General features: G+C 34.0%; 1 long non-coding RNA gene across 1 annotated transcript; it reads right to left on the reverse strand.

The window, feature by feature from the left end:
• Nucleotides 1-14: 14 nt before the first annotated feature.
• On the reverse strand, nt 15-10013 carry LOC135105531 (uncharacterized). Its single transcript, XR_010270887.1, has 3 exons — nt 9232-10013; nt 6312-6413; nt 15-2504 (listed from the first exon to the last, which is right to left on the reverse strand). It is a non-coding gene; the product is annotated as an uncharacterized LOC135105531 (long non-coding RNA).
• Between the last annotated feature and the right edge of the window lie 127 nt (nt 10014-10140).

The raw sequence follows: 10140 nt of genomic DNA on the forward strand, positions 1-10140 counted from the left end.
TATTAAGTAATGCACCACTCATCAGTCTCAGTATTAACAATGGGCTATTGAATACAAGCAGCAAGAAACATGAATGTATTAAATATGATAGTATCACTGACCCCCTCCTCTTCTTACACATATGTACATATTATTAAGTGATGATGGCAGTGTACAGGATGTCTATTACACATTAATATTTGTTGACACCAAGGCCACAGTGGATTATTGCACAGCAACAGAAAAATTGCTCCTGTCACTTTGCAGCTCCATGGTGTTCTGTTCTGAATATTTCAGTTTCTCACTTGATGACATCATCCTCAAGCATGTCTTTTTAATTATACTTTCAAAGTGGAACTAAACTTGACTGAACTGCACATCAACAAAAACCCTGAATGGCAAGATGTTTCATCATTTTGTTATGAAATACTGTAATTAGTTCTTCTTCCCCTTTAATTTGAAATTATTTGAATAATAATCAGTAAATATAGAGATGCTCATGGCAAAGTAAGATACAATTTCTTATAATTTATTTAAAGTTAACATGGAATAATAATTTGCAAAATTTGAGACACTTGTAACAAGGTAAAATTTCAATTGAATTTGAAGGGTTATCATGATCTAGTTCCTGGATGAAAATCATTGTAAAGTATAAAAGCACTCGGTATATTTATTATTTGTACTGTACAGCATCTGTATGTACAGCAGTTAAAACCAATAAGCTACGCATGGACTAAAAGGAGTAGAGCAATAATGGTTTGTGGAAATGATGTGCACAAAAACTCACACTCCTGCAGTAAGCAAGTAAAAGTCAAAATATTGAATCCTTACATCAGATATTGCTATTGCTGTGGTGGGAAAGTGTTAATTTCCCTCCATTGTTACAGCAAATCACCATATAGAATTTATATATGTACAGCAGGGACCTGATGTACTTGATGAACAGATCTTTGCTGGTCATATATTTTTAATATATTCCCTTACTACAAAATTATCTGTTATAGCTGCTGTCCTTGCAGAACTGCCTCACAGGTCTGTTTTACATATCATCTCATCATCTACCTTTATCATCTTCTGGGAATAACTTTTAGGGTCTCTATAGATAAAACATCTGTTTAGTAATCAAGCCTGTATGATATTTAAATCATTCCAGTCAGTCATGCTTTTCTTGTTACTTGAACATCAAATTCAAGAAACCCTAATACATGAATCCATTACAAGCAATGCATAATATTTGGTGATATACAAGTCACAGGATCAAAACTGTGAAAGTAAATGCTCTAAAGATTTGGCTAAAGGTGACATAACTGTCATAGCCTAAAGGTTATATTTACCACAATCATCACACTACAGATAATAGTTATATTGTATAACTCACAGCACAATAAATTTGTATTACAGGGAGGTCCTGATGATACAAGCAGCTTGGTTCCATTTGAATTGCTTGTATAGCAAATTCTTGTATAACAAAGCACATAACTAATGGGAAAAAAGGGGTTAGGTCAAAGGTAAGTTTTCAAGCTAAAATGTATGATACCAAATGGAACCAATGTGCCTATTTTACAGAACTGTCAATAAAGCAACCTGAAAGAGAAAACAACATACAAAGAACATGATCTCATGTTAAACATATAAAATGTGCATAACACTCACCAATGCATAGTTAATGCATCAGGGAGGGTAACTTGCTCACCACTTCTGTGCCTCTTAACAATTTTTACCTTTTTTGCAAGTGTTATTAGTACTCTAGCTTACTTAGCCTTACTGCTAGGACTCACACTGGAATTCAATGGCCACTTGGGAGACATAGTTAACACTTGAGAGGCAAAATAAGGCATATTCTATATACTACAGGGTCAATTGCATACACAACATTACACCAAAGAGAGCAAATGAAAGAACACGCCTGCAGTAACACTGCAAAACATCCAAGCACCAATCAGTCACACAAAGCACTGTGCAGTGTACTTGCACTGTATTGTAAATGTGCTGGCAGGCAAAATGATAATAGAGTATGCTTAGAGCATTAAGGCCATAAGGGTGGAAGTCTGAGAGACAATGAGTTCAGGGAGGAATGAATAGTAGGTAAGGGACAAGGGAGGGGTGCACAGTTTGTAATTTTATTTGTCTCGGACTGAAGCTTGTATCATTGGATTTTTGCACTCGTATAAAGAAAATACTCCCTAATTTACACATCTCATATCATGAATTTCTCATATAACGGATGCTTGTATGACAGGACCTCCCTGTATTTTGTTACAACTTTTTTTTTATATACCATATTCATATAATTCCATATCTGAGTTGATGACCGATAAAAGATGCTGTTAAAATGCTTTTCTTGGCTCCACTTTTTAAAAGGGGGATCTTGGCATGGTATACAGAAAGATATTCCACAAGATAAGAGGGGAGATTTTTTGTAACTCTAACAACTTTGCTGCAGTGTGGATGGCTATAAATCAGTGGTTCCCAACTTGTTCATGCACCCTTCTGGTAGCTTTCAAGAAATTCATGTACTGTTGCTCCTAGGATAATTACAAAAAAAAAATAATAACAATAATGATAATAATTATAATATTTCACATTTTCTACAGCTGTAAGACAGAAAATATATACATAAAATTATTAGGTTTCCATTTTTCATCATATGAGGGGTGTTCAATAAGTTTTCAGCCTAACTCAGAAGGAGTAAAAATAGAGCAAAGGTTCACATAGAGCAGGGGTTCTCAATCAGGGGGGAATTCCTCTCAGGGGGAGAATTTCAGGTTTTGAGAGGGGGGGGGGGCAATTGGGACCACAGATTGGCTAACTCAAACTGTTAAAATGTTCGTCTTTTTATTGCCTTTGAGCTCCCCAGGGCGGCACAAAATTCAGTATGCATCAGTTATCTGGTGCAAGTAGCCTATCAAACCATTCACCACAAGCTCCTGAACTGTACAGATCAAAATATATTACCCACAGACAGGGCTGCCACAAAGGAGAGACATAGGCATCCCTAAGTGGTCTGTCTGCAAGTACCCTTACAAAGGCTTACACTTTGCTTAAAATCCTAGTCCCTAGAGTCAAAAAATTGCAAATATGTACTAATATGGAAAAATAAAGGATTTTCAGTATTATATGTATATTATTTGGAATGGACTTTTGAGCCAGACAATCTTGGAAAGGAGAGGGGGAATGACATTCTGACATATGGTGAAAGTGGTGCATGGGGCAAACAAGGTTGAGAACCAGACTTTGAGCAAAGGTTCACTCAACTTACTTTTTTTTTTATTTTTCAACATAATTGCCTTAAACCAGTCTCGTTTTCAACAGTGAAAATCTGTCCATGAAGAATGGTGGGTTGAATCCCTCCAAAACCTCCATGACCTTCTCCTTGGTCTCTGGTCATCAGCGAAAGAAATACCTGACAGCAGCATCTTCATATGTGGGAAAAGGTGAAAGTCAGAGGGTGCCAGATTGAAGGAATAGGAAGGGGGATGGGGGCAACAATTCAAAACTGTAAGACACCACTTTGTTTATGGCCATCATCCTCTCATGTACATGAGCGATGTCCTGCAAGAGAAGAACATCTTAGGTCATTTTCCCTCGGCATTTCTCAAGCAGAGCTGCCCAAACCGTCACCAGTAGATCAGTATAGCATGGTCCATTAATGGTGCAACCATGATCCAAGAAGTCCATGAGGAGGATCCCTTCAAGGTCCCAGAACAATGTCACCATGACTTGGGATGACTTTGTGACCTTGAATTTTTGTGGTGTCAGAGAGGAGGGATGATTCCATTGCTTAGAATTGGCATTGGTTTCTGGAGTGAAGTAAGGAACCCACATTTCATTTTGCTTCACTGAGCCAAGAATCCCTCTGGATCTGCTTTTCTCTTGGCAGAAGGTGCCATCCTCACTCAAAAAAGGTCACTGATGAACTGAATAAAAAATGTTGGAAGGATACCAACCCATGCATTACTTGTTGGAACACGTATGAATGCATTCCAGCCATGGCAGGCTCCTGCCTTCCCTCCTTCTATGTTAGGCCATGAACTCACTGAACACCTCTCATAGAAAATGGCTCCTCAGACCTAAATTACTGTTACACAGGTGCTAAATGTATAATGAAACAAAGTAACACATATCAAACCTGTAGAATGTGAGTCGTACCTGAGTGTAATATACTAATATAATACTGTACTAAATAAAATTGTAATACTTCAATCCCAATTCAAATTACTTTCTTACACGAGACAAATTTTTCCTGAAATAACTTTTATAAAGTGCACTCTTATACACAGTGTCCATATAATGTACAGTTGGCCACACTCCCATGAGGTCCATCCAGCACTGTCAAGGTTGACAAGATTGTAACCATGGAACACCAGAAATAGTAAGCTTCACTTGAAACATTCATTGATGGGAGGGAGAGGTGAGAAAGGGTGAGAAAGGCAGCCCTCTACCCTCATCAGATCTCTCTTACCTCAAGCAAACCACCCCACCCCTCCTTACTTCTCCCTCCCTTCAAATGGATGCTTTGAGCAAAGCCCACTGCTTGTAGTGCTTTGTGGTTACAATCTCACCAGTCTTGACAATGCTGGGTGGACCTCGCAGGAGTGTAGCCAACTGTACCCCTCCATGTACCCACTCTAGTATTTCTAAGTACCCTTTGAAAAAATTCCTGCACCCTGGGGTGCACCACACTCCCAGGTTGACTATCATTGCTTTAAACCACTGGTTTACATGAAATGTTTTCAACTATTCTCTCTCTCTCTCTCTCTCTCTCTCTCTCTCTCTCTCTCTCTCTCTCTCTCTCTCTCTCTCTCTCTCTCTCTCTCTCCATATATATATATATATATATATATATATATATATATATATATATATATATATATATATATATATATATATATATATATATATATCTTTTTTCTAGCTTCTAATATTTATCTTAAATTTTCAGACATTAGATATGGTTTACAAAATATGAAGCTAATATAACATGACTCTCATTATACCATATTAATTTCATGAAATTCTGCAAAAGTGTCTGACAATAGAGAGCTTTGTTAATAATTTAAGAAAGAAGAAAAGGAATGACACTTTTAAACTATATTTCACTGGCACATATTAAGAGATAAAAAGTCTTTGAATTCATAATACAAAGAGGAACAAAGATCTCACCATTTTGGAGAAAACATATATAAGCCTATTTACATGTGCCTATTTTGCATGCATATAGAAAATACAAATAGCTGTAGAATCAATTAATGAGTAAAAAAATAATAATTTCAGTGAATATGCCAAAAATCAATCATGTACTGAAAACAGAATCACTGCCTCCAAAGTTAAATATTGAAGCAGTGAAGGAGTTTTTTTGTACTTTGAATAAATGTTGGGTAAAAAGGAGGCCATAGAAGAAGTTATAAGAGACACAGCTGTTAAAGAATTATAAATGGAAAGCATGCAAATATGGGAGTAAAGAAATTTATTTTCCTTATTTTGAGGCATGTATCAATGATGTGGACATGGAATGTAAGGCTATGGTCATAAAATACATTCATTGCAGATAAATTATATATATTGGAAGATTGTGAAAACAAGATGGAATAAGCAATATGAATATTCATGAGAATTTTGATGTGGGTGCAACAGCGAACAAAACATATTGTGGAGTAGCTTACACCGAGTAGGACTAGAACCATTATATCTGAATAAAAACAAGTTTCTTATGAAAAGTTAAATTTATGGACAAAATGCAAGTGAGAAAGCAATTCTTTAAACATATAAAATATTGGAGGAGAAGTGACATGAGAGAGTTTGACCAAGCAATTAGGGAATGCTGGACAGACACAGATTTTTCTATTGTAGCTACCTCCCTTATGGGTTGAGAAAAGCCCCACCAAGCCCTAATGCATCAGGGGTATAGACATATTCTACAATAGTTATAATACCCACTGAGACCTAATACTACTATTGCAAATGGTTTTTTTTATGTAGTTTTCTAATGTTTACCAAACTCTATTCTATATCAGAAATTAACCATAAAGAATTACATTTACAATATAGAATTCCAAATTCTAATTACAAATGGCAGTTATAATGCTAGTACATATACATTAATCAAATGTTTTGGCTAGAAATAAAAGGAAAATATGTGCAAAGAATGCATATCAAAAGGTGAAAGAAAAAGAGGATAATCAAATTTAAAGAGAAACAGATAATATATATATATATATATATATATATATATATATATATATATATATATATATATATATATATATATATATATATATATATATATATATATATGGAAAAAAAAAGACAAAAATTAACTTAGGTAGGCTCACCGTTCTGTTCAAGGTGTACCTGAAGGAGGGATCAGGCGTTCTGCTCCCCCGCCCTCGCCCCCGCCCTCCACCCCGAGTCCGTCCCCTGCTTGCCATGAAGTACTGTGGGAGCAGGAAGCATTAGTGGCTATGTTATACTTAGTTTATATACAGTTTAACCCATTAAAAGTTAACCAATTTAGTTCATATTTTGTTTGTGCAATTTATTCACAATTTGGATGTGAGCTGCTAAACATTATAATACATTTTTAGAAGAGCAGAAATGCTTACTAGGAAAACTAGCCACTTGATGGTTAATATACTGTAACTAAATGGCTAAAAGCTCACATATGAAACTAAAATTAATTTCAACTAAAAATAATAAAAACAGTGGCAAACCTGAAAAGATAAACACCTTTACAAGCAAATAAAAATAAACAAATAAAAAAAGCAAAATTATCTTAACACATCCATCATGTTAGCCATGCTTGAAATACAATGAAAAGAAAAGATAAATAAAAGGAAAGCTATAATATGAATGATAACTTTAACACAACAAAACCATAGGAAAGATTATAAATATACTAGCAAAACAAGTGCATATCAATAACTTTCCAAGGAACTAGCTAAAAAAAAAAATCATGCAAATGACCACAAAATGTCAAGCTAAGGTGTAATGCCTGACATGAATGAGAATGTTGAAATTCTCCATAATACATGAAATGCACGACATAGACAGCATCTTTAATATGTATCACACATGCAAGGAGCACCTGTGAGAGTATTTCATTCCAGTGTTAGACCTGCAGAAAATTACACAGAATAAAAATCCAATGAGGTGCTGTTTTGCCCTCAAAAAAAAAAAAAAAAAATAGATAAATAAATAAAATAAATAAATAAATAAATAGATAAAAATAAAATAATAAATAAATAAATAAATAAATAGATAAAAATAAAATTAAATTAAATAAATAAATAAATATGTAAATAAAATAAATAAATAAAATAAAATACAAATAAAAATAAATAAATAAATAAATTAATTAATTAATTAATTAAATTATTTATTTTAATCAATTAATTAATTAATTAATTAATTAATTAATTGATTAAAATAAATAAATATAAATAAGTAAATAAATAAATAAAAATTAAATAAAATAAAAAAGTTAAAAAGAATACAATAAAATAGAACAAATAAATGAATAAAATAATATCAGTAATAATAATAATAATAATAATAATAACAATAACAATAATAATAATAATAATAATAATAATAATAATAATAATAATAACAACAATAATAATAAATAAAATCAATAAATTAAATCATGTAATAAATAAAGATACATACACAAATAAAATAAACAAATAAATAGATGAATAAATAATAAGTAAATAAATAAATACAGGGATGCACGCCCATTATTTCAATGAGATATATCCTGGGTAAAGATCCATAATATTAGCTCTCACAGGGAAAAGAATAAAATTGGTGAGGTGCAGAAATGTTGCACAAAAATATGCCAATCTGGAAAAAAAAAAAAGAGTGAGTTATGCAGCTAATCTGATGTTACATGTCTAAGGGATATCAAAGTAAAATACCATTCATGAGCCTTCAGTACAAGAAATTTTACACTGAACACTAATGAATGGCACATAGTGGAGAGAGAGAGAGAGAGAGAGAGAGAGAGAGAGAGAGAGAGAGAGAGAGAGAGAGAGAGAGAGAGAGAGAGAGAGAGAGAGAGAGAGAGAGAGAGAGAGAGAGAGAGAGAGCATGCAACAGTACCTTGAAAATTACATTAGAATATACACACACACACACACACACACACACACACACACACACACACACTAAACTAACTTATTGGTTTATATGGATTGATAGACACTACAATAAACAATCTAATAAAGAAATAATACTGTAACTCTGCAAGAAGGAATAATTAATACAATCATGAACAAATAAATATCCACAATAATGAGGGTATAATAATAACACTAACAAAACTTTAGTATGTCAAAGATGAGAGTACCACTGCTATAATCTTCCAATAAGCATGAGTGGAAAATAAAGTGGAAAATTAAATAAATGCACTAAAAACTCTAGATATTTTAGATAAGCAGACCACACAAATACACACAGCTGAGGCAGGCACATCACAACACACACCTTTAACAAAACAAGCAGGTGGAGAGGTACTACCTAACACATCCCCTTATTACATTTCCCTTTGCACAAGTTATGCTTAAAACAAAACAATCATTAGTAACTTAAGAATCATGATATATAATGACATTCCCTTGTGACATAACGCAGACATATGATTAGGGAAGCTTGGAATCAGAGATGCTGGTGAGATGCTTTGGAAAATGTGATCAGATGATGCAGGTAGGGTGTGTGGTTCAACCGTGTACTCCACAGGTGCACATAACATTGGTGCAATTAATTAAATCACAGCAAAAGACAACGTAGATAAGCAGATTTGTTACCTACAGCTCCATAAGCTTAGAAAGTTCGGGGTGATTGTACTAACATACCATGGCTATAAATGGAAATGCTATTATTATTAAAACTATGTCAAGTCATTAATATACAAATTAGAGTCCATGAAATGCATTCTTAAGCATACGAAACACTCCGTTTTGTAATAAGGAAAGTTAAGGAGTAGGTAATATAAGTCTTCTGTCGAACAAAGAAATTATCTTCAACACAACACTAAAATTTGAAAGAAATGACGAAACACTTCCAATAAATATCAAACCAAATATATACTTATAAATAGTAGCTAAAAATCAGGTATATTGCAATGATAAAAGTTGCTAATCATCAATTATTCAACCTGCATAACCCATACACATTCATATCTCAAAGTCTCTCATCTCCTGGAAATGAAAGACGGTAATATAGAGGTAATTCAGCACAAAGTTTGCTTACCCAGCCGCCAACACCAGCAGCACACAACCCTCACCTCAGCTCGCGGCACAGTGACATGAGCTGCTGCTGTCTACTCTTACCTCTCCCTCTCTCACTCTCTCTCTCTACCACTCTCCCAGTCTCCCTCCTCCAGTCCTCCCTCTCACCCTTACCAGTACACCAAGGCCCTCCCTCCTCCAGCCCTACCTATCTCCCCAACCCCAACCCTATCTCACTCTTTTTCTCAAAGGCCACAGCTCGACTACCTTACTATCTATATTATTGTGTATTTCATTTGTCCTAATCATATTTTTCAGTCATAGTATTACCATTGCGATACTGGTGCAGCTATTTCATCTGCAGTGTTTAGTTTACATTTTTTTTTTTAATATTTTGTGTAATTATTTATTTTGTTACATTACTATATATGCCATCACTTTCACAAATGTTTCATATCTGCTTTTTCTCCATTTTTATGTATCTTTAGCATCCTACAACTTTCGACTACGTGAATTTGTTTATTCAGTTCAATGGAGGACCTGCGGAGAGATGCCTATTACAGTGTTATTCCTCCTTTCCCTATAATCGGTGACTCAGTGTAAGGTTTAGGGCTGAGATATTTCGTCATTTTAGAAACTCTAGTATCATACAGTAATCACAGGAAGTTCGCGTATTTTAATTCCCCTTATCGTTGTCGCTATTTAAAGATTACGTAAGCTTTGTTAAGGTAGTCGAACATATTTACTATCTGACAACTCTGCCAAAAGCTGTGATCGACTTTTAGAAACCCGATTTATTTTCAGTCCTGCTGTTCTTTTCGTCATTCAGAAAAAGTTTAGGATATTTATTTGGGTATATATGAACCCAGAAAAATATACATATACCTATTGTAAGGTACAGTAAAGAATTCAGGGTTAAAATCAAAGTTCC

This window comes from Scylla paramamosain, chromosome 12, assembly GCF_035594125.1.
Source record: "Scylla paramamosain isolate STU-SP2022 chromosome 12, ASM3559412v1, whole genome shotgun sequence".
NCBI lineage: Eukaryota > Metazoa > Arthropoda > Malacostraca > Decapoda > Portunidae > Scylla > Scylla paramamosain.